Below are 22,874 nucleotides of genomic sequence, written 5' to 3'. Positions count from 1 at the left end.
TGCACTAGTACTTGTGAAATATAAAAAACCTACAGAATTCTGGGTAAATTGGCATATCTATAGAAGAACATGGACAAAAAAGAAGACAGAATGCCAAAATAAGGATTTACCTTGATCCTTGTCTGTTCTTAAAAGATCATTGACCTATTGCAATTTCCCAACACTGTGATCCCAGAACTGTGTTCAAATATTACAAATAATGAATTCTTCCATGTAACAGGGCATCAAGCCCCCAGAGACCCCCTGTTGTCTCATAATATTCAAATCAATCTGCTCATCACATTTACTTCTCCTTCCTTGGCAACCCATCTGTCTCATAGTACTGTGTATTTCTCTTATGCATTTATCCCATTCTATTATGTATCATGTTTTTCTCTTTGCATATCTTGGGTTCCTCATGACTAAAGAATTGCCTGACAATAGACAACCTATTGGTGAGGATCCTCTCTGTATTTAGTTGGTTTAAATCCTGAGAAGGCAGCACTCTCTGTGGCTAGGAACCTGCCCAAAGCTCTTCCAATAGATAAGAATCAGTCAGAGTTGCATCCCTATGGTGTAGACTTGTGGGTCACCTCAACTCCAGGTTCTGTTTTGAGAGCAGGCTTTACACATTACAAAGAATTATAAACAAAGAAGTGATATAAAAAACATCATAAAAGATATCTGAAAAATGTATGACCAGAAAAGAAAAAGGCTAAACAACAAAAGTTAAGCAATTAATTGATGGATAAGGTCCATTAATATGTATACAATATTAGAGAAAACTTGAAGGATTTCAGAATATTTGGTGGACCTCTTTGGCAGAATTAAGAGAATTAATTAATCCAAATGCATTCATTGTTTACTATATGTGAGCCATTGTGCTAGGCTCTGAGGATATAAAGAATAGAATTGAAACAGTCCTGCCCTCAGGAAGCTTACCATCTAGCTGAGGAATATAAGATATGCAAATACATGTATGGAAGAAAAATGTAGGCAAGAGATGGGTTATAATCTCCACGGTTAAAGGAAGTAGCAGAAAAGTGTATTTATCTGTGTATCTGACTCCGCAGTAGTGTGTGACACAAGGTAAAAGTTTAGAAGATGTTTGCTGAATGAACATTCTCCTCTGTTGGCAAAGGAATTAAGTAAACAAGGAGGATGCCTGTCAGAGAGGGGCGCAGCTTTAAAAAGCCAGAGAGGAAGTTGCTTTTGGCCTGGGCTATTGCAGGATTTGTTTGCTTACAATTCAGAAGGGGTTACACCCAGCTTCCACCAGACCACCTCAACTTATTTAAGACAGAAAACAGCAAAGTTTTTCTCATTTCCTCTACCAACCCAAAAATAAATAGACAAGATTTCTAAGGTGATAATGGTTATCTAGCTAAAATGCTCTCCTCTTGGGTCAAAAAAAAAAAAAAAAAAAAAAAAACTTCTAGAAAACTTTTATTCACATTGTTCAACAATTTCCTTATTCCCTTCCCCATTAAAGGGGAGAAAACAAAAATGAGATTAAAGTGAGTTTTCCCACCATGTAAGCAGATATTCTATACCCTCTATTAGAAATGTTGCTCTGGATTTGGAACTATGCTCAAAAATTTATCAAACTGTACATACTCTTTGATCCAGCAGTGTTTCTACTGAGACTGTATTCCAAAGAGATCTTAAAGAAGGGAAAGGGACCTGTATGTGTAAAAATGTTTGTGGCAGCCCTCTTTGTAGTGGCCAGAAACTGGAAACTGAGTGGATGCCCATCAATTGGAGAATGGCTGAATAAATTGTGGTATATGAATGTTATGGAATATTATTGTTCTGTAAGAAATGACCAGCAGGATGATTTCAGAAAGGCCTGGAGAGACTTACATGAAATGATGCTGAGTGAAATGAGCAGGACCAGGAGATCATTATATACTTCAACAACAATACTATATGATGATCAATTCTGATGGACTTGGCCCTCTCCAACAATGAGATGAACCAAATCAATTCCAATGGAGCAGCAATGAATAGAACCAGCTACAGCCAGAGAAAGAACTCTGGGAGATGAATGTGAATCACTACATAGAATTCCCAATCCTTATATTTTTGTCTGCCTGCATTTTTGATTTCCATTCTATTTCAAAGTCCAATTCTTCTTGTGCAGCAAAATAACGGTTTGGACATGTAGACATATATTGTATTTACCATATACTGTAACATATTTAACATGTATAGGTCTACCTGCCATCTGGGGGAGGGGGTGGAGGGAAGGAGGGGAAAAATTGGAACAAAAGGTTTTACAGCTGTCAATGCTGAAAAATTACCCATGAATATATCTTGTAAATAAAAAGCTATTTTTAAAAAATGTTGCTCTGATTGTTGGTCTTCTAATAAAGTCTATAGTGGGTACTCTATAATCCTGAAATTTGATTAAAATGAACATGTGCTGCCAATAAAAATGATTAGACACACCAATCACATCCAAGTGTTGTCCAGAGCAATCTCCCTTCTCTCTTCTTCCTCTCTGGAGCTTTCTTAGCCCTAATAGAGCCATCACAGACTCAGATATAAAACTGAAAGACCTTTGCTGGGGTTTTGTGATGGCTTTCCCAGGTGTGAACAAGTTTTCAGGGCTATATTTTGGTAATCATCTGCATTTAGCTTTCCTTCCTGAGGCTGGTGAGATGCATAATGATCTGCTATCAATACTTTCCTTTTGAGTTGCCAGCCCTCCTTGTACATTCAATAATTAGAATTTGGAGACACTCATTACATGGGGGAGCTGGGCCCCACTTTTCCTTACGGAGGTCAAGATTTGTGCTATATTTAAACTGAGCAGCATGATCCTAGGCCTTATAAAGGATTAGGTTTTATGGTTTAAGTAGTAAGAAGGAAAACATAATTCTGACTTTGAGACATTTCAGAACATTATGACATGACATGTAGATAATAGTTCACCTAAGTCAAAGATGATGCTACTAAAACACCATGCAAAATGAAATTTCATCTCCAACCCCAAAATACATACACACATGCACATGTGCACATACATTCTCTCTCTCTCTCTTTCTCTCTCTCTCTCTCTCTCTCTCTCTCTCTCTCTCTCTCTCCTCCTTCTCCTCCTCCTCCTCCCTCCCTCTCTCCCTCCCCTCCCCCTCTTCCTCTTCCTCCTCCTCCTCTTCCTCCTCCTCCTCAACCAAACAGGTTGAACAAGAGGAAGACTGGGCTTGAAATTATAACAACAGAAAAACTCAGCTTTTCCCTAAAAGGGATGGGTTAACCAAAGTAAACTGGTTTCTTTGTAACCAATTGGTCTTTTAAGTATTCTCCTCTTAAAATAAGACATTATTTTATAATAATAAACCTACACTATAACCTACACTAAGTAATCTCCTTTGTGGGTTTGCTGGGTTTGCTAATCTCTCAAATTAAAATAGTCTCTGGTTTGGTTTGATGAGAAGAGTGGAGGAGATGCATCCCAGGGAGGCCCTGTGCTAGAACCATGTTATCATCCCAAATCCCAAGACAACCCTTGCCTTTTTGAGCTGTATCAAAACTTTGTGGGAAAATATTTGTGGAAACTACTACTTTAAATAATTTTGTCTCTTTGAATTTGGAATCCAAAGGTTCTGAGTTTTAATTATTCCAGATTTACTATTCACAAAGGAGCAGCTAGGTAAGCAAAGTGGATATAGAGTGGCAAACTGGGAGTCAGTAAATTTGACCTCAGATACTTACTAGCTATGTGACCCTCAGCCAAGTCACTTAACCTTGTTTGTCTCCCATTTCCTCATCTGTAAAATGAGTTGGAGAAGGTAATAGAAAACCCATTTTAGTATCTTTGCCAACATGAGGAGATAAAATTATGACTCTCTGCAGATGATAACTAGTGTACTTAGAGAATCCTAGAGAATCATCCAAAAACCTACCTGAAACAAGAACATTAGCTAAGTTGAAGGATATAAAATAAACCCACACAAATCAACAATATTTCTATATATTACTAATGAAGCCGAGCAACAAAAGGTAGAAAGAGAAATCCCATTTAAAATAACCACAGGTAAAATGAAATATTTGAGTTTGTACTTGCCAAGACAAACACAGGAACTATATGAACACAATTACAAAACACTTTTCACACAAATAAAGTTGAATCTGAATAACTGGAAAAATATCAATTGCTCAATCAAAGGCGAACTAATGTAATAAAAACTAAAATTCTACCTAAATTGGTCTACTTGTTCAGTGCCATAACAATTAAACTACCAAAGAATAATTTTATAGAGCTAGAATAACAAAATTCATCTGAAAGAGCAAAAGGTAAAGAATATCAATGGAATTTAAAAAAAAAAAAAAAAAGGACATGGCCTAGCAGTACCAGACCTAAATTCTATTAATAAAGCAGCAATCATCAAAAACATATGGCATTTGCTATGAAATAGAGTGGTGAATCAATAGAATAGATTAGGTACACATGATGTAATAATCAATGACTACAGAAATCTAGTATTTGGATAAACCTCCAAAATCTACATTCTGTGACAAGGACTCATTATTTCACAAAAATTGCTGGGAAAAAAATGTCAGAAAATCTTTGCCAAGAAAACCTCAAATGGGATGACAAAGAATAGGATATGATTGAACAACAACAAAAACTATTCATTATCTGTGGAATCTTGAATAAAGTTCTTAATCTCTCTGATACCAGTTTCCTTCTCTGTAAAATGGGATATTTAATGCAGCATTGTATAGTGGGATAAAGTACTGGACCTGAAGGCAGATCTGGGTTCAAATCCCCTCAAATCAAAATATTTACTAGTTGTATGACAACTTCATTTGACCTCAGCTTCCTAGCTATAAAATGAGGGAGTTAGAAAAGATGGCTTTTTAGGAATTTTTACAATCTCTAAAATTATGATCTGTAGGCACACTACACATAGGAGGCACTCAATATTCACATTTTGCCTACCCAGTCCAAAAAAAGAAAAAGAAAAGAAAAGAAAGAAAAAAGACAAATTGTAGAAATCAGAGGATCTGAGTTCAAACCGCAAGTCCACAGTTAGTTAGAATCTCAGGGTCAGAAAAGACTTTAGAAGTCATCTAAGACAAATGGTCAGCCAGCTTGCATCACAAAAACCTCTCCCTAGTAAGCAGGAAGAACTCATCACCTCCTGTGGTTGCTCATATTATTTCTGAATTATTCAAATTGTTAAGAGATTTGTCCTCATGATGCTCTCAGAAAAAACTTATATGAACTGAGACATAGTAAAATGAACAGAACCAGAATAACATTGTACACAGTATCAGCAATACTGTATGATGATCAACTGTAAATGACATTCTCAGCAATACTGTGATCCAAAATCATTTAAAGACTCATGATGAAAATTGTCATCCATCTCAGAGAAAGAACTGATGGAGTCCAAATACAGATCTAAGCATACTGTTTCTTTACATTATTTTTTTGGTCTCTTTTCTCACAACATGACTAATATAGAAATATGTTTTATATGACTGCACATGTATAACCTATATCAAATTACTTGCCTTCTCAATGAGGGGAGAAAGAGAAGAAAGATCACCCCCCCAAAAAAAAATTTAAAACAAATATTAAAAAATGATTTTACATGTAATTGGAAGGAAAATGTTAAATTTTAAAAGCAAAAAAAAAAATAATGAAGACAAAAATGTATCCTTATGTGGAGGTGAAATATGCTTTCTGGGAATTACTACCTACTAGTCCTAGTTCTGAGCTATGGAACCAATCAGAATTCTTCTCCATCATGGTTATCCATTCACATTTACAATTATGCTCCCTCAACTAAATCAGGTCAAATGCTGCCAGTTTTTTTAATTGATCTTCTTATAGCATGGATTCTAATCAAACTAAATGTCCTCTATGAGCCTTATCTTTTCTTTGTTTCAGTTAATAGTTTAATATTACCTGCACTTACTAAGTCATAGAAAGCTATTCAAAGCTGTATCAGATCAGGTGAGAAAATTCATAGAACTGTTTATTTGTAGTTAAGAAGCTTTCTATATCAAGCTTATTATTATAATCATCCTCAGGGACATACTTTGGCTTGCTTCTGTATTTCCTTCTACGTGGCAAGGAAAAAGAAATCCATTCATTTATGCAGGCAGGCAAGCACTGACTGAGCACCTGCTTTATACACAGCCCTAAAGCAAATAGCTACAAGTCCAGACATACATGATAAACCCTGTGTAAACTCCCCAAATCCAGATCAGGACTGGTAGAGTCAAACTGGGCACAGAGTTGAATTTCTGCTCTGTTCTCATCACATGGTTGAAGACAAGCTAATGGATAATGACATGGAAAACAAGAGGACAAGGAACAGAGTCTGAGAGGTCTGAATAATCACAGAGACCTGGAACTGGAGTGCAGGATTAAAATCTTGACTCGACTCTTACTAGCTTTATTACTTTGGAAAAGTCAAAATGACTTTCTTACCTTCATTTATTTAAAAAAAAAAAGAGAGGAGAAGGAAGAGAGAGAGAGAGGAAGGAAGGAGGAAGGAAGGAAGGAAGGAAGGGAGGAAGAAAGGAAGAACTCTTACACTGTCCATCTCTGGGGATTGTTTTAAGGAAAGTGCTTGGTAAGCCTTAAACGGCTGTCACAATCTATTATTATGAAAAAAGTACAAAGAGTCTTGCCTTGTCAGCTGAGTGTCAATTGAGTGCAAATGCCTGAGAAGAGGGAAATTGCAAATAAGAGAAGAGGGTGGCCCATTTATTATAACCCCCTCAAATACTAAGACTATTAGTCTGTGGCCTCCAGTGAAAGAAGACAGGAAGCAAGGTACTGAGGTGGAGCTGAGGGCCTAGGTGACCAGGACAGGAAAGGCTTCTTCTCCCAGTGAGCCGGAACAAGAGTCCACTTAATCAAAGACTAAACTAAAAAAGGAGAGGAGAGGAGGGTAGGGGAGAAGAGGAGAGGGCAGGGGAAAGAAAAAAGAGCTCCCCTACTCTCCATAATGCAAACAGCTAGGTCAGAGTAGGTATGGTAGGACAGTTGGGATCAAAAGCTATCCAATTGCCCCCCTTCACCTTCTCCTTGGGGACAACAGCAGAGGGACTGAAGACTCTTTGGTTAGGTGCAATAGTAGCATTTCTGAGTTCTGGTGGGGGAAGGGTTGCTATAGCAACATGATCCTGGATTCTGTGGAAGTTTAGGATGGGGCTAGAGAGGGGGAATGTGCTGTGTAGCAAAGGAAGGCCCTGAAGGGAGGGAGGTCTATCAAACCACTCTATCCACCCTCCCCCCACATAGAGTAAATTATTAATCTCATAAAATAACAAGTTATGCAAATGAGGCTAAGAAAATACCTTCAGGCTTTAGTTGTGCTTACTCAAAGTCCCACACCCAAGATCCAGGGAGCCCACATAGCCAAGAGAAAGTCTAGTATGGGGGCCCTCAGGGAGGGGCCCTTTCAGAGGAGGAAGAGGAGGAGGAGGAGGAGGAGGAGAAATGGAGAAAGAATAAGACGGAGGAGGAGAAGCCAGGAAAGGGAGGGACTACCATCTCCTCTACTCCCTAAAGAACAAGCAGCTTATAGATGTGACTACAGCTGGTTCCTTCTTGCTCTAAACATAGGCTGTACTTACAAAAAAAGACTTGAATATCTGGTCAGTTTGGCTTAGAAGTAAGGGTCACAGTGGTAAATCATGGTTTGGACTCAGGGAAGGAAACCCTTTGCTCTGTTCTGCAGCCAAATTCAATTCAATAAACATCTTCTATGGGCAAAGCACTAGAAATATAGAAATAAAAAAAGTTAATATAGCATCATAATTATAAAAGGAAGTCAAACTTTATCTTATTCACCCCCTCACATCTTGCAAATGATTAAACTGAGCCCTAAGAATGCTGTGCTTAATATATATAAAAAGCATCACAGATAGGATTTAAATTCAAGTCCTGCAAATCCCAGAGTTAAGTGTTCTATTTTACTGCCTCCCATAAAGGAAAGTATACAACATACACACAAAATATATATAATCATTTCAAGAGACAACATGGGATAGAAACTAATGGATCAGTAAAGACTTTTGTGGGAGGTAGTGCTATCACTGTGCCCACTTTACAGTTGAGAAAATTGAGGCAGGGAGTAGCAAAATGACTTGTTCAGGGTCACCTACGTGTCTGAAGCCAAATCTGAATTCAAGTTTTTCTGACTCTAGGCTCAGCACTCTATCCACTTTGATGACTGTGTATCATTATCAGTACAAACCATTCCCACTGGAGCACAGATCAAAGTGCATTCTCTAATCACAAACAGTAATCAAGACCAACCTTTTGTGCAAATGTATTCCAATGGACTGGGGAGCTTCCTCAGACTTGTATGCTTAATTTGATTCTTCTTCTCCCCTATCCCTGTGCACCCAATGAATGGGCTGCCCTGTTATATGGGTAGCTAAATGGCACCATACAGCATAGAGCACCGGGCCTGGAATCAGGGAGGCTCATCTTCCAGAGTTCCAAATACGACCTCAGACACTTGCTAGTTGTGTGACCCTGGACAAGTCATTTAATCCTAACTACTGCCCCCAAAAACTACCCATATAGACTACAAAGCATGGTTGTAAGGAAATTTATTTGGAATTGTAAAGAGCTGTATGAATGAGTATTATTATGATCTCTTCCCTATTTGTTGTACATTGAACCAATCACATCACAATCTTTCCCCATGGCCAATATAGACCTCTGCAGTTTTCCTAACAAGTGCTTATCTATCCTCTGCTGGAACACATCTGGTAGTAGGAAACTCATCCAAACACCAGGTAGCTAGTTCTATCATTTATTCAATGGTCATTATTTCTTATATAGTATTTTCTAAGTTTTGCAAAGTATTTTAAATATATTATCTCATTTGATCTTGACAAGAAATGTATGAGGTGGATACTATAATTGTCACCATTTGATAAGGAGCATATTCATCTCCTTGTAGCTTCCAAGCACTGGTTGAAGTTCTAGCTTCAAAATCAAAACAGGGAAAAACCTAATTCTTCTTCCTCATGATAATCCTATACCACTCAAAATCTTCTCTACTTCAAACTAAATACCTTTTTAGTACTTTCAAAATTTCCTCATATAATAAGATTTTAGTTCCACTCACCATCCCTAGTGATCCTGCTCTGGACAAACTCGGACTTGGCAAAGTTCCTATGAAAATGTGATGTCCAGACCTGTATGAAAACTCCAGATGTGGGCTGATGTGAGTGGAACTGTCACTGCTTTAATTCTGGGAACTAGAAACTTTTATAAATATACTACAAGACTACAATTACCATTTTTAAAATACATCCATCACACTGTTGGCGCATGTTAAAATTGGAAAACATTTTTCACATGAAAATCCTTTCTCCCCTGTATTGTAGGCTTAGGCAGTTGTTTCTGAAGCAAAGACTAGAATTTTACATTTAGGACTATTATTTTACTTCATACTGTTAGAAGTGGAACATGACATCGTCTTCTCAAGATCTTATCAATTCCTGTTTTTATCATCCAAACATAAATTTATTCTCCCTCCCATACCTCCAACTAACATAAGCTAACCTGTACAAAATACCTAGGATCTACTTTTCCCATCACAGTTTCGTTATATTGTGGGCTGGCATAAGAAATTAAATGGGAATTATTGCATGAACCACAAATGACAGAAGTCAGCAGACAACACAGAAAAATTTTAGAAACTCAGAAATATAAAAATATATGTGTGTATGTGAAATATATGTGTGTATACATATGTATGATAGCAATATATTTTATCTTTTAATACTGTACTAATTCAGACTTCTTCTCTGGTACAAAGAGAGAGTCAAAAAATTTTACATAGATTTTTCAGATTATGGGGTTGCCACATCCCTAACCCTCACAATATATATAGAAGGGACAATTATTTTTAATTTATAGTAGGAGGATTTAAACTCATATTGTTTGATTTAAAATTCTGTATTCTTTCCATTGTATCATGAAGGAAAAGATCACATCTGTATTTATTTTTGTATTCCTTGAGTACAATGTTTTACATATAGTAGAAGAAGGCAACAGAAATAAAAATAGACAGGGTCTCAGAGATCATCTAGTTCGATCCTCCAGTTTTATAAATGAAAAAACTGAGGCCTTAAAATTTTAAGTAAGGTGTCCAAAGTCACAAAGAGTGGGAGTGTTCTCATAAAACAACACTAGTTTTAATTTTAGATTTTACCATAATTAGAAAAGTGAATCTGCTAAAGAGATCGGAGGAGAGGTTAGAAATTGTTAAGATTAAGAGAAATGATTTCTAAGAGGCCTCATGAATTGCTTTATCTGTACTACAGTTCTAAGTCCATCAGTGTAGATAGGAATCAATCATATTCCTTTCATATGCATTCTTGCAGGATTAAAATGGACAAGCAATGGGCTCATAACAAACAGTTGAGTGTGTTACATACAAGGCACAGTGCTAGTCAGTCCTAAAATGAGAGGAAGAGGTCAACAATTTGGCAGCAGACCCATAAAACCAAATTCCCAGAAATCTCATGTCAATCTCTTTCCATTAGACCCATCATTTCAACATGATGCTTTAACAGTGAACAGTCCTTAAAGAGACCCCTTGCATACTGAATAGATACTATGCCAGCTCTAAGTCAGCTACTTAAGTGAGCACCAACTTCCCAACACTTCCAATTCCTAGCTATCAACAGAGTATTTATACTTCTGAAACTAAAAAAAATTTTGACCAATCAAAGCAACATTTTTTATGAACCCACAATTTATGGTTCTTTTTTTTTTTTTTTTTTTAAGTGGATAACACTTGGAAAATTAAAGGGTTCTTTATCTGTTATGGAATGGCTGAACAAATTATGAGATATCAATGTAATTAAACACTATTGTGCTGTAAGAAATGATGAAAGGGAGAAACTTGGGAAGATGTATGAATCAACGCAAAGTAAAATAAGCAGAAACAGGAAGACATTTTATGCAACAACATCAACCTTGTAAAGACTTTGGAAGTCTTAACTTTGGAAGATTTATGAATCCTGATCAAGAAAATAACCAAACTCAATTCCAGAGGATTCATGATTAAACAAGTTAACTATCTCCTGACAGAAAAGAGATGGACTCGAGATGAAGAACAAGCAAACCTTTTTTGGTTTTGTATCACTATGGATATTAGTTACCAGGCATTTTTTTCCTTCTAATTTTGAAGAGAAGATTAGAAGGAGAAAAAAATTAATGCTTTCTAATTTTTAAAAAGAATGTATGTTTCAATACATAAACCTGGCAGAAAACACAGCAGGAGTCTGTTCTCTCAATAATTGCTTCTTTACAATTTAAGTTACCAAACCACAGGCATAAGATGCAAAAATAAGTTATCTGTTGGATATAAATTCAAAGAGTTTCTGACAATAACCTAGTCAAATTCTAAGTACCCACTGGTGGAAAGAAACAGGCAAGGAGTAAGACATTAAAATTCGAATCCGAGGATTAACCAGTTATGGGAACAAAGGTGGGGACAGGAGAGTGCAGAGCTGATAATGTCTCAGGATCTTTTCAAAAAGCAACAGTGAAAGATAATGATGTAATTGGACTATACTAAAGGTATTTAGGAAAATAAGATCCAAGCTCATTCTCCTTCGTGCCATTTAACTTCCTTCCCTCCAAATATTCAAAAACTTTCCCCCTAGAAATCAACCCATCTAATTTACCTGTACTAGTTAAAAAAGAGATTTTTCCATCTGGTACCTATTATCTCAGGCAGCTAAAAGGGGCATAATAGCTAGAAAGCCAAACCTGGCACCAGGAAGATGAATTTTAGACATTTATTAGTTGTGGGACCCTGGGAAAGCCATTTAATTCTGTTTGCCTCAGTTTCTTAGAAGAAAATTCCAAACCATCCCAGTATCTTTGTCAAGAAAACCCCAAATGGGGTCACAAAGAATTAAATGCAACTGAAAACAGCTGAACCTATTATGTCACATCCCCAATTTCGTACCAAATTTATTTAGCAAGCCCAGAAGAGAAAAGGCGATTATCATAGAAGCAAACCTAGAGCAAGGCAAGAGAGAGAAAAGGCAAGAGAACCCAATGTAAGTGGCAACATAAGGTGTTTTACCTGTTTGGTACCTAACTAGCTAAGTGATAGTTTAAAAATATACATACTTATTAGCTGGGGGTAGGGGGCTGGCTGAGGAGATGGACATGGGCATCAGAGGAAACTCTCAGGAGAATAGTGAAAGAAGAAGTGAATTATAGATATAATTTAATAAAGACTCTGATTTAGGGTGATAAGTGGGAATGAAGACAAAGGAATAACCAACAGGGCTTAGTGATTGATTTGCTTAGGAATCAATGATGACTCCATGGTTTAGACCTGGAGATCAAAGACAATGGAGTAAAAATTGTGGAGTATAAATAAGATAATAGAAAAATATGAAAATGAAAATATCAAGTATCTTGAAATATGGGGTTGGAAATAGAGTAAAGGGCAGTATGGTGGGGCAGATAGAACACTGGACTTAAAATCAAGAAGATTTTTGAATCTTGTCTCAAACATCTGTGTAAGCTCGGGCAAGTCACCTAATTTCTTAGCCCTCGTCTCTTAAATGATAAAGTTCGTTGAACTTGACCTCTAAAGTCCCTCCAGTTCTAAATCTGGAACTCTATGCCCCCATGGCAAAGATACAAATATACATTGGGGGAAATGGATGAGCTTCTTCTGTGAATTAATACACAGGGGTTAAGTTCCAGGAATATCAAAAAATGGGAATGTGGGTATCCTTTAAGCTACCAGCTTCAAAAAGTTGAGGGCTTGAGTCATACATGTATTTCTAATTTTCCTTAGAAATCATCCTAGAATTGCCACCCAGAACACTGATCTGGACATTTCTTGAATCTATTTCTACATCAAACATTGTCTCATCTTCAGGTTAATTAAGTTTCATAGTAAATTTACTCCTTACTCTATATCAGGAGTCCTCAAACTTTTTAAATAGACTGTTGGAGGGCCAGACTATAGTAAAAACAAAAACTTTGTTTTGTGGGCCTTTAAATAAAGAAACTTCATAGCCCTGGGTGAAGGGGATAAACATCCTCAGCTGCTGCATCTGGCCCAGGCCATAGTTTGAGAACCCCTGCTCTATATAGTAATATTTCTTTTATATTTGCCTTAAGTCAACCACCTAGCCACTTCAGTGATAAAGGAGGATACTCTAGTTCTAATCAGGGATTTGATGAATAAACATTTTCCCATACCCTTAATGATGTTGTCATTGTTATCTATCACCTCTTAGGCACTCTCTCATCTTCAGCAATTTTAGCCCTGGGCCTATAGTTTTTCTTTCAATTCCAATAACTGCACTCCTCCTTAATTTCTATATTTTGTCAGAGGGAGCTAGTCCCTCTAACACTCTGGTATCCCAGTATAATCATCTCCTCAGATGCCATGACCCCCACTTCAACTCTCCTGCAGAGTAACCATATACTAGATTTCAACATCACCTAAATCTGCTCCATTTCCTTGACCTTGACCTCTAGAATTTCCTTCTCTGATCACAATTTCTTCCACTTCTTTCAGGCTTCCTCTTATAAATGTTCTTTGTCATTGTGATAACCATAAAGATTCTCAACACCTCAATGCTCTCCAGCACAAACACCCTTGGCCCTGGCCATCCTGTCCTACTGTTTCCACCCTTTTAATACCAAATTCAGGGCAATCCTCATAATGTGACTTCTATTATCATCAATGTATTCTAGTGCTCCTGGAAAACACAAAATAAATATGGAAATAATATTGAAGGGGCTATGGAAGGAAATCAGACTCTCAATAAAAACTATAGCTGGAGATGTACAATTTATTATTATAAGTGGGAAGTAAATAAGCTGTACATACTCTTTGAATCAGAGACCCCAAAATTGAACGTGAGCATGTGGTCCTATGGAGTGGATTGAAATATTCTAATCTGTACTTTTTGTGGTTCCAAAAAGTTCAAAACAAAATAGGTGTCTATGGCTTAAGGAATTGCTGAACAAATTGTGGCATATAAATAGAATAGAAAATTATTGAACCATAAAAAGAAGACAGCATCTCTTCTAATCTCACTGCAACTAGCACACTGCAACAGCACAAGGTAAGCATTAAATAAGTATCTACTGAATTGAATTTATCTCTTCAAAAAGTTTACATTTCTATCTCTACAAATCAGGATCTATGAAGATCTTTCAATGGGGAAAATTTTAAATGCTACTTTACACAGAAGAAAAGAATAGCCTCTTTTGAACAAGATGTCTGGCCAAACAAGAATCAACAACAATCATTTCAAGACAACTGGCAAATCTCTGCTTGCAAGGAAGAAGGGAAGGAGGAAGGGAAGAAGGGGGAGGAGGGAGGAAGAAAGAGCAGACAACCCAAAAATCTTGGAATCTTTTTTTAAAATATCTCCTAATTTAGCACTAATAGATATCATTGGCAAAGATCCTTAGATCTTTTCCTATTCATTGTTTTTTTTTTTTCCCTAACCCTTCTTCTCTATTTATAAAAATAGCTTTTATAGGTCTAAGGATGTGTCTTTCTCAACAAACTTAGGAATATACTGATGACAAGGCTTGTGATCCTAGACTAGGAGGTCTCAGAAGGCAGAGATGATATCTCCATCAAATTGGGAAATCTCTGAGGACAAATTTAAATGTTTTTTTTTGGATATTTTTTCCATTATGCTGAATACACATTGCTCTACTTTTAGGTCACATCACTACAAAGACTCCATCTTACAAGAACTGTTGGCTTTGTAGATAAAAAGACAATGGCAATAGGGAGTCTAAGCATCACAATTAGAGAAGATCCTAACAGATATCAAAGAAGTTTCAGGTAGCAAAATAGCATGGCAGCTAGAGTACCCGGCTTGGAGTCAGGAGGATCTGAGTTCAAATTCTTCCTCAGCCAACCTATTAGGTGAATGAGCCTTGGCAACTCATTTAACTTTTATCTGCCTCAATTTTTTCAATAGTAAAATAAGAATAATAATAGCACCTACCTCCCAGGATTGTTATGAGGATCAAATGAGATAATGTTTGTACAAATATTTAGCATAGTACCTAGCACATAGTGGGTACTTAATAAAAGCACCCAAGCTTGGCTTGATTCTCTATGTCTCACTTTTTATTGAGCCTAATTTTAATCAATGGAAAACTGTTTATTACATCCCAAAGGCAGGTTGTGCGTGTGTGTGTGCGTGTGTGCGTGTGTGTGTGTGTGTGTGTTTAAAATCAATACAAAAAACTTAACAAATGTCCTGATCAAATTTTGGAAACTCATTTGTAATGATAGCATATTAACAACACTCATCACCTGTCAGCTCAAAACATTCAAATATTATCTTCCAATGTGCAAAACATAATTTTTAATTAAAGAAGTCTTTAAGGAACAATTCCTCACACAGCATGGAAGGGAAATGGAGAAAGATAGTGACAAGTTTTTAAAAAATGAATAACTGAGCTAACTTCTCATTATTCTATCATTTAAGAAAAGAAGAGGAAAAAGCTCAATGCTCTGTGGCTTTAACTTTCCAAGGTATCACCATTCCCCTAAGCTCCAGACAGAAGCTAGTATTGCCATCACAAAATCTAAATTTTGCCCAGAAGGGATTTGCAAAACCAACTAGTCCATCATCTTGAATTTGCAAATGTAACCTTCATTTTATAAATGAGGAAACTAAAGCCCAGGGAAGTTAAGGGAATTATTTAATGCCCAATCAAAGCATTAATAATAATAATAATAATATCTAATGTTTATATAGTACTTACTATATTCCATGCAGTATATTAAACATTTTACAATTATCTCCATTTATCCCTCAGGACAGCAACTGTGAAGTAGGTACTATTATTATCCCCATTTCACAGATGAGGGAACTGAGACAAGGAGAGGTTAAGATCCAAGGTCATGAAGCTAGTAAAAGTGTCTGATCAGGATTTGAACTCAGATCTTCTTGATTCCAGGAATAGCATTCCATCCACTCTGCCAGTCTAACTGCCCAGGGGTAGGATCTGAATCCAGGTCCTCTGACTTCAGAGCCTAGGTTCATGCCATGTTTCCTTATGGAAGTACATTTAATGAGTAAATGCCACACTGTACCTTGCTTTAATTTCCTGTTCAGTGCTAAAATTGACTTTGCCTCAAGTATTCATACTGAGGTTTTTCTAGCACTGTTTCTCTCTATATGTCTGTCTGTCTGTCTGTCTGCTTCTCTCAGTCTTTTTCTCTGACTCTCTCCGTCTCTGTTTCTATTTATCTCACTGTCTCTGTCTCTCTCTCCTTCTCTGTCAGGATTACCAAAGAATGCTTTATGGAAAGCCTTGTCTTTAGTAAAGATACCCTTAATAGGTCAGGGCCAAGAATTCTCTTTATAAACAGAGAATCACAGCATCTCAGCACTGAAGAGTTATCTCAAAAATCATGTGGCTGAAAACCAACCTGAAACATAAATTTCTTTCATCTAGAATGACAGAATAGCCTGAGGACCTTTAAGAAAAATAGTTCTATATGCTCCATGCATACCCTTTGATCCAGCAGTCTCACTACTGGGTCTGTATCCCAAAGAGATCACAAAAGAGGGAAAAGGATCCACATGTGCAAAAATGTTTGTAGCAGCCCTGTTTCTGGGGGCAAGGAACTAGAAACTGAGTGGATGCCCATCAATTGGGGAATGGCTGAATAAGTTATGGTATATGAATGTAATGGAATATAATTGTTCTGTAAGAAATGGTTAGCCGGCTGGTTTCAGAAAAGCCTGGAAAGATGTCTATGAACTGATATTGAGTAATGTGAGCAGAACCAAGAGAACATTATACACAGTTAACAATAAAATTATGTGACAATCTACTGGTATGTACCTGGCTCTTCTAAACAATGCAGTGATTCAAAGCAATTCCAATAGACTTAGGATGGAAAATGCCAATCACATCCAGAGAGAGAACTATGGACACTGAATATGGATCAAAGCATAGTAGGTTGGCCTCTTTTTTGAATGTTTGTTTTTTTCTTTCTCATGTCTTTTCCCCTTTTGGTCTGACTTTTTGTACAACGTGACAAATATGGAAATATGTTTCAGAGGATTGTACATATTTAACCTATATCAGATTGGTTGCTGTTATGGGGAGGTAGGGGAAGGAGGGAGAAAATTTTGGAATACTGTCATAAAATGAATGTTAAAAGCTATTTTTACATGTATTTGGAAAACTAAAATATTATTGGACATTTTTAAAATGTATACAAGGAGAAAAAAATATTCCCAATACCAGAATACCCATAATTAATTTATACTTCAGACTTCTCTTTCCCAGAATGCATAATCCTAGCTCTTTCAGTCTTCTCCTTTTGTCTATCCTCCAAAGTTCCCCTGTATTGTCTCATATCCTTGACTCCTAAGTTAAACAAAAGTAGAATTTCAATAAATAAGTTACTATCTCTGATATATAGAACTAATTTTCTTTTTTGTTTTTTGATATCTCATTATATCCCAGGCACATTAATTTTTTTAAACCTATGCATATGACACTTTAAGGTTTAGAAAATTCTTTCCTAACAATAACACTGTGGAAAAGAGATTACAAGTATTACTATTTCCATTTTACAGGAGCAAACTGAGGCACAAAAAGTTAAGAAACTTCCTCTCAGTCACACATCTAACCCAGTGAGTACTGAAAGACAGGTCTTCTGACTTCCCAATTCTCAGCTCTTCTGCTAAACAAAGTTATCATTAAATAATACCCTACTCATCTAATCAAAATAGTGCTGGATTTTGAGACAGAGGACCTGATTTGAATTCTGATTCTTTCGTTTATTACTTGGATGATCTTGACAAATCTCTTAACCCTCACAGGCAGAATTTTCTCTAAAATGAGCGAGATGAAATAAAATCAGTGGTAACAATGTGCAACTTACCAGACTAAAATATAACTGGAAAATGCGTAACTGAAATAAATAAAAATACAAAAGAACATACACTATAAAAATAACAACAGAGATAATGTGTGTGTGTTTTTTTTCAAATCAATATGCAGCAGTAGGGATCCTTATGTATAATTTAATGGCTGCCATTTCTATTGAGTTGACTTCTCTAGAATCTATACTCTTAGAAATGTTTATAATAAAAAACCCGAGTTACTTTTTAAGGAGTTTGTTAGGTTCTGGATATTCATTTACTACAGCAGTAAATTATCCTATACATTTCATAAAGACAGAAAATCAGCCACTGAACAAGCATTTATTAAGCATCTACTATATGCCAGGTATTGTGCTAAGTATTGGACTTACAAAGGCAAACACAATATAGCTCCCCCTCTCTTCTCAAGATGCTTTCAGTCTAATGGGGAAATAACTTGCAAATAACTATATAAAAAAAGGTAAAAATCTGTGATGGTTGTTTTGGGAAATAGGGAAGAGAAGTGGAAAGCTGGTAGGGATTGAAAGTCACAGATCCTTTCTCATTCTGACATTCTTGATTCTATGAGTATGTACTTCCTATATACTTCCCTTGAAAAGTCAGAGAAATGAAATGTTTTTATGTTTCCTTATATTCCTTATTTTTAAAAAATGCTAACTTTTTAGTAACTGAAGGCTTGCTGCATTTTTAATTTCCTTCACAGGCTAATTGTACATTATTTCAAAGTCCAATTCTCTTTGTACAGCAAAATAACTGCTGGGACACATATACATATATTGTATTTAATTTATACTTTAATATATTAACAGGTATTGGTCAACCTGCCATCTGGGGGAGGGGTGGAGGGAAGGAGGGGAAAAGTTGGAACAAAAGGTTTTGCAATTGTCAATGCTGAAAAATTACCCATGCGTATATCTTGTAAATAAAAAGCTATAATAATAATAAAAAAAAAACTGAAGGCATGTATATCTGGAGGGGACTGGGAAGAGACAAAAGTTATGGGGTAAGGGGTGAGAAATAGCTCTAGGACATGGATTCTTAATCTGGATTTCATGAGCTTTTTAAAAAGTACATAACTATTTTAATATAATTAGTTTCCTTTATAATCCTGTATATTTTATGCATTTGAAAACATTCTGAGGAGTCCCATAGGCTTCACCCTACTTCCAAGGGGACCTCATAGACAAAAAAGGTTAAGAACTCCTACAAGAATTTTGGAATTTTAATAAACAACCCTACAATTCAACCCATTCACATTTCTCTTGTTAGAATTTGAACTGGGCATCCTTCCCATCCCCAGGAAGTCCTCTCTTCAAAAGATATTACTTAAAAAAATTATGCTACTAATTTAGGCTCCTCCAGGAAATCAAGGTCTACAGAGATCAGAATCCATTTTATGTGACAAAAAGACCTGCGGATGTGAGGCAGAACCCCAGGATCAAAGTCTTGCACTATTTTTTTTTTTATTTAATAGCTTTTTATTTACAGGTTATATGTATGAGTAACTTTACAGCATTAACAATTGCCAAACCTCTTGTTCCAATTTTTCACCTCTTACCCCCCCCACCCCCTCCCCCAGATGGCAGGATGACCAGTAGATGTTAAATACATTAAAATATAAATTAGATACACAATAAGTATACATGACCAAAACGTTATTTTGCTGTAAAAAGAGAATCAGACTCTGAAATATTGTACAATTAGCTTGGTCTTGCACTATTTTAATACCTGTATAATAATGAACAAGCCATCTCTCCCCTAAGCCTGAGTAACTCTCTGTATGTTAAAATGAAAATGAGGAGGATTCGAAGTTTACATTGTAATTGAAGAGTCACTGTATAACAATGAGAATATGCAAGCAAGATTAATAAAAAGTGGATAAAAAGTAACCTTAGAAATAAGTTGGGGGCAGCTAGATGGAGCAGTGGATAGAGCACTAACTCTGAAGTCAGGAGGATCTGAGTTCAAATCCAGCCTCAGACAATTAACACTTCCTAGCTTTGTGAATCTGGGCAAGTCACTTAATGCCAATTGCCTCAGCCAAAAAAAAAAAGAAGGAAGGAAGGAAGGAAGGAAGGAAGGAAGGAAGGAAGGAAGGAAGGAAGGAAGGAAGGAAGGAAGGAAGGAAGGAAGGAAGGAAGGAAGGAAGGAAGGAAGGAGATGGCTACCAGGTTTGTGGTGGGGGTGGGAGGAGAGTTTCCCACTGGGAAGGCAGGGGTGACAGAGAAAGGTCTTGTCTAGGTCTAAACTCTATGATCAGACCGACCCTAGGATTTACAATCTAAGTCTGTTACTCATGTCTGAAAAAGAGAAGTAAAATTTCCAGGCTTGGATCCCAAATAACGGAGGCATCAACCACTCAGAAAACAATTACACCAAATGAAAAACAAAACAACCCAATATTTTACATTTATCCAACACCCACTTTCCCAGGGAACACACAGAGACTATCTCAAGAGAGCCTCACAAAGTAGTGGGTGAGGCAGATAGTGTCAACTTCAAGAGATGATCCAACTGAGAACATATGCTTAGTCTGTGTCAGATTCTGACTTAGAGGGCCAAAGTCTGTTTTTGTACCTAGAAGTCTTTCTTCTAATTTATACTATGACAAACAGGGACTTGCATGACATTGAAAATTTCTGCAATGCTAGCATCTTTCAAAAAAAAAATCCTAAACACAATGACATTTTCTTAAAATTCAAAGTTAATATCTTTATTGTATTGATCAATTTGTATGCATTTTATTTCTCTTGATTTTTGTCTATAAAACTTCCAAAACTATAGCTAAACACACCATGTTTTGGGAGTTTTTTTTTCCCTGGAATTTATTAAGTAGTCTTTCCTGCTGACATATAATGTCTCCCTCATCAGAAGCTCCAATCTGAAAGCTCCAGGGAGTTTATATTGTCTCCCTAATAATTAATATTCCATCCCTCTAGAAACTAACTTATAATTTTTATTTACTTTTATATAATGCATCCAACTTCCTTCCCCAGTAAGCTACTGTAACATTTTTCTTCATTATAGCACTATCCCTACTGGCTTTTAAAGAAATAATTTCAAATAAAGAAAATAATACAAAATATTGTCCTCATTTCCATTCTCTATACCACAGTTGAAAAATAAGATGTTCTCCAGGGTCCTTTGTGGTCTAAATTTTAGGCTTCCATAAGTTAGGTAAGATTAAATATGGGACTTTTTAGGGAGATAGAACAAGTCATCAATCTGACCAAAGAACACACTGCTGTATATTGTCAAGTATGCAAACTCACCAGAATACCTTCTCACTACAGGGTATGGCTGAAGACCACCAGCAAGGAAATACCTGAGGCCCAGAATCCTTCAGTCTGCAGTCATGTTATAGGGAGAGTTTTGTGGGTATAGGGAAGATGAAATCAGCAGAATCAATCTCCCAATACAGAAAACTAAGTGGAGAGGAAAGCCTGAGGTTGGTTTGAGGACAGGGAGTTTTTCTAGTCTAGATAAATGTATTTCTAGAATGTGATTTCTCAGGAAACAGTCATGACTAATAGACGGACTGGTTAGTTAGAAAAAGTAAAGCAATTCATTGACTTGGACTCAGTGTTTCCCAGAACACTACATTAAAAAAGAGGCAAACATGAGGACAGTCTTTTAATGTGTCCCTGAACCACAATTATCTATACTATCCAGTTTATCTTTAACTCTGCTTTGCAAATAAATAACCCTAAAGCAGAGCACTATACAAATTATTCCTTTGTTCAAAAACTGTCAATGATCCTCTATTAACCATAGAATAAAAAAACATCTCCTTTACCTGACATTTCTCTTTCCAGTCTGGCCTCATTTTTTTCTTCAACCTTAGCTCCTGATAGATGAGCTCTCCCCTCCAGAATGAAAGAGCTACCCATTCTTCCCTGAACCTCTCTTTTATAGAACCTAAAATTTGCTACCAGAGGAATGCCCAAGTAATAGAACTCTATGCCTACAGTTCCAAAAACATGTGGAATGTTCAACATGTCATGGTGCAAAGGGAAGGACTGTGTCATACATTTCTGTATTTCTCATATCATCTATCATCATGCTTTGCAGCAGGTATTCATAATACCAATCTCAATCTTAATATCAATCTGATACCCATTTTATAGTGTAAACCTTCCATTCCCTCCCTCTGATGGAAGGGCTTATGAACTAAGAAATCTTGAAAAGAAAGCAGAAAGAATCAGAAGGCAGTGCCATAAGAAAGAGGAGGAGGAGGAGGAGGAGGAGGAAGAGAAAAGGAATGAAGGAACAATAAAGAGCAGGAGAAAGAAGCCAAGATGTTTGGAAAACTTAATGCACTGGATCAACTAATTACTGGATCAAGAATTCCTTTACAGAATCATGATAAAAGTTGTAAAGATGCTATAAAAAGATCCTTCCCAAACTGCAGGAGCCATTTCCTCTCTAGAGATAGATGAACACTAGACTCATAAACAAATTTTCCAAAACTAACTGGCTATTTACAGCTTCCTGGTAGGCTCATCTGCTAGTTGGGAAATTACTCCAATCCTAGAAAAATAGACTCACATAGCAAACCCAAGTAGCTGTTATCTCATTTGAGTGCAAGAGAAAAAGATTCCTTCAGTGGGACTCTGGCCCCTGAAGACCTAGAAGATCAGGGTTGAAAATTTCTTTGCTGGCTCTCCCATTCTTCTTTGTTTCTCCCCTACTTTGTGTGAGACATTTCAGAACTGGAATTTGCCCTACGCAGCTCCATTCCCAGTTCCCCCCTCCTAAGTCATGTTACTCCTGAAGAACAAAAGCTGAAAGGAAAACTACCATAGTAACCATAGGCATTTCTGGGTGACCAGATGCTAATGGTAAGCAAAAATGTTGAGCAAATCCCTGTAGTTAACCATCATTTGTTTTTTTTTCCCCCCTTCAGCTAATAAACCTTTGTTTTCTTCCCCATTTTCAAAACTGAAGCCTTTCTGAAGCTGACTCAGCCTCTC

At 36.6% G+C, this 22,874-nt stretch overlaps 1 protein-coding gene across 9 annotated transcripts in view; it reads right to left on the bottom strand.

Moving 5' to 3' along the window:
- Window positions 1–22,874, bottom strand: part of TRERF1 (transcriptional regulating factor 1) — a 321,009-nt gene that overhangs the window by 60,629 nt on the left and 237,506 nt on the right. The window contains exon 4 of one of the 9 annotated variants that reach the window (XM_031964842.1): window positions 7,585–7,727. The exons of the other annotated variants lie outside the window; for them this stretch is intronic. The gene's annotated coding sequence lies outside the window, so the exon portion shown is untranslated. The remainder of the gene's footprint in view (window positions 1–7,584; window positions 7,728–22,874) is intronic. 9 annotated transcript variants of the gene reach the window in all.

Source organism: Sarcophilus harrisii, chromosome 4 (genome assembly GCF_902635505.1).
Source record: "Sarcophilus harrisii chromosome 4, mSarHar1.11, whole genome shotgun sequence".
NCBI classification, from domain to species: Eukaryota; Metazoa; Chordata; class Mammalia; order Dasyuromorphia; family Dasyuridae; genus Sarcophilus; species Sarcophilus harrisii.
Note: the sequence above shows the minus strand (reverse complement) of the source record. Positions and strands in the feature narration are given on the sequence as shown.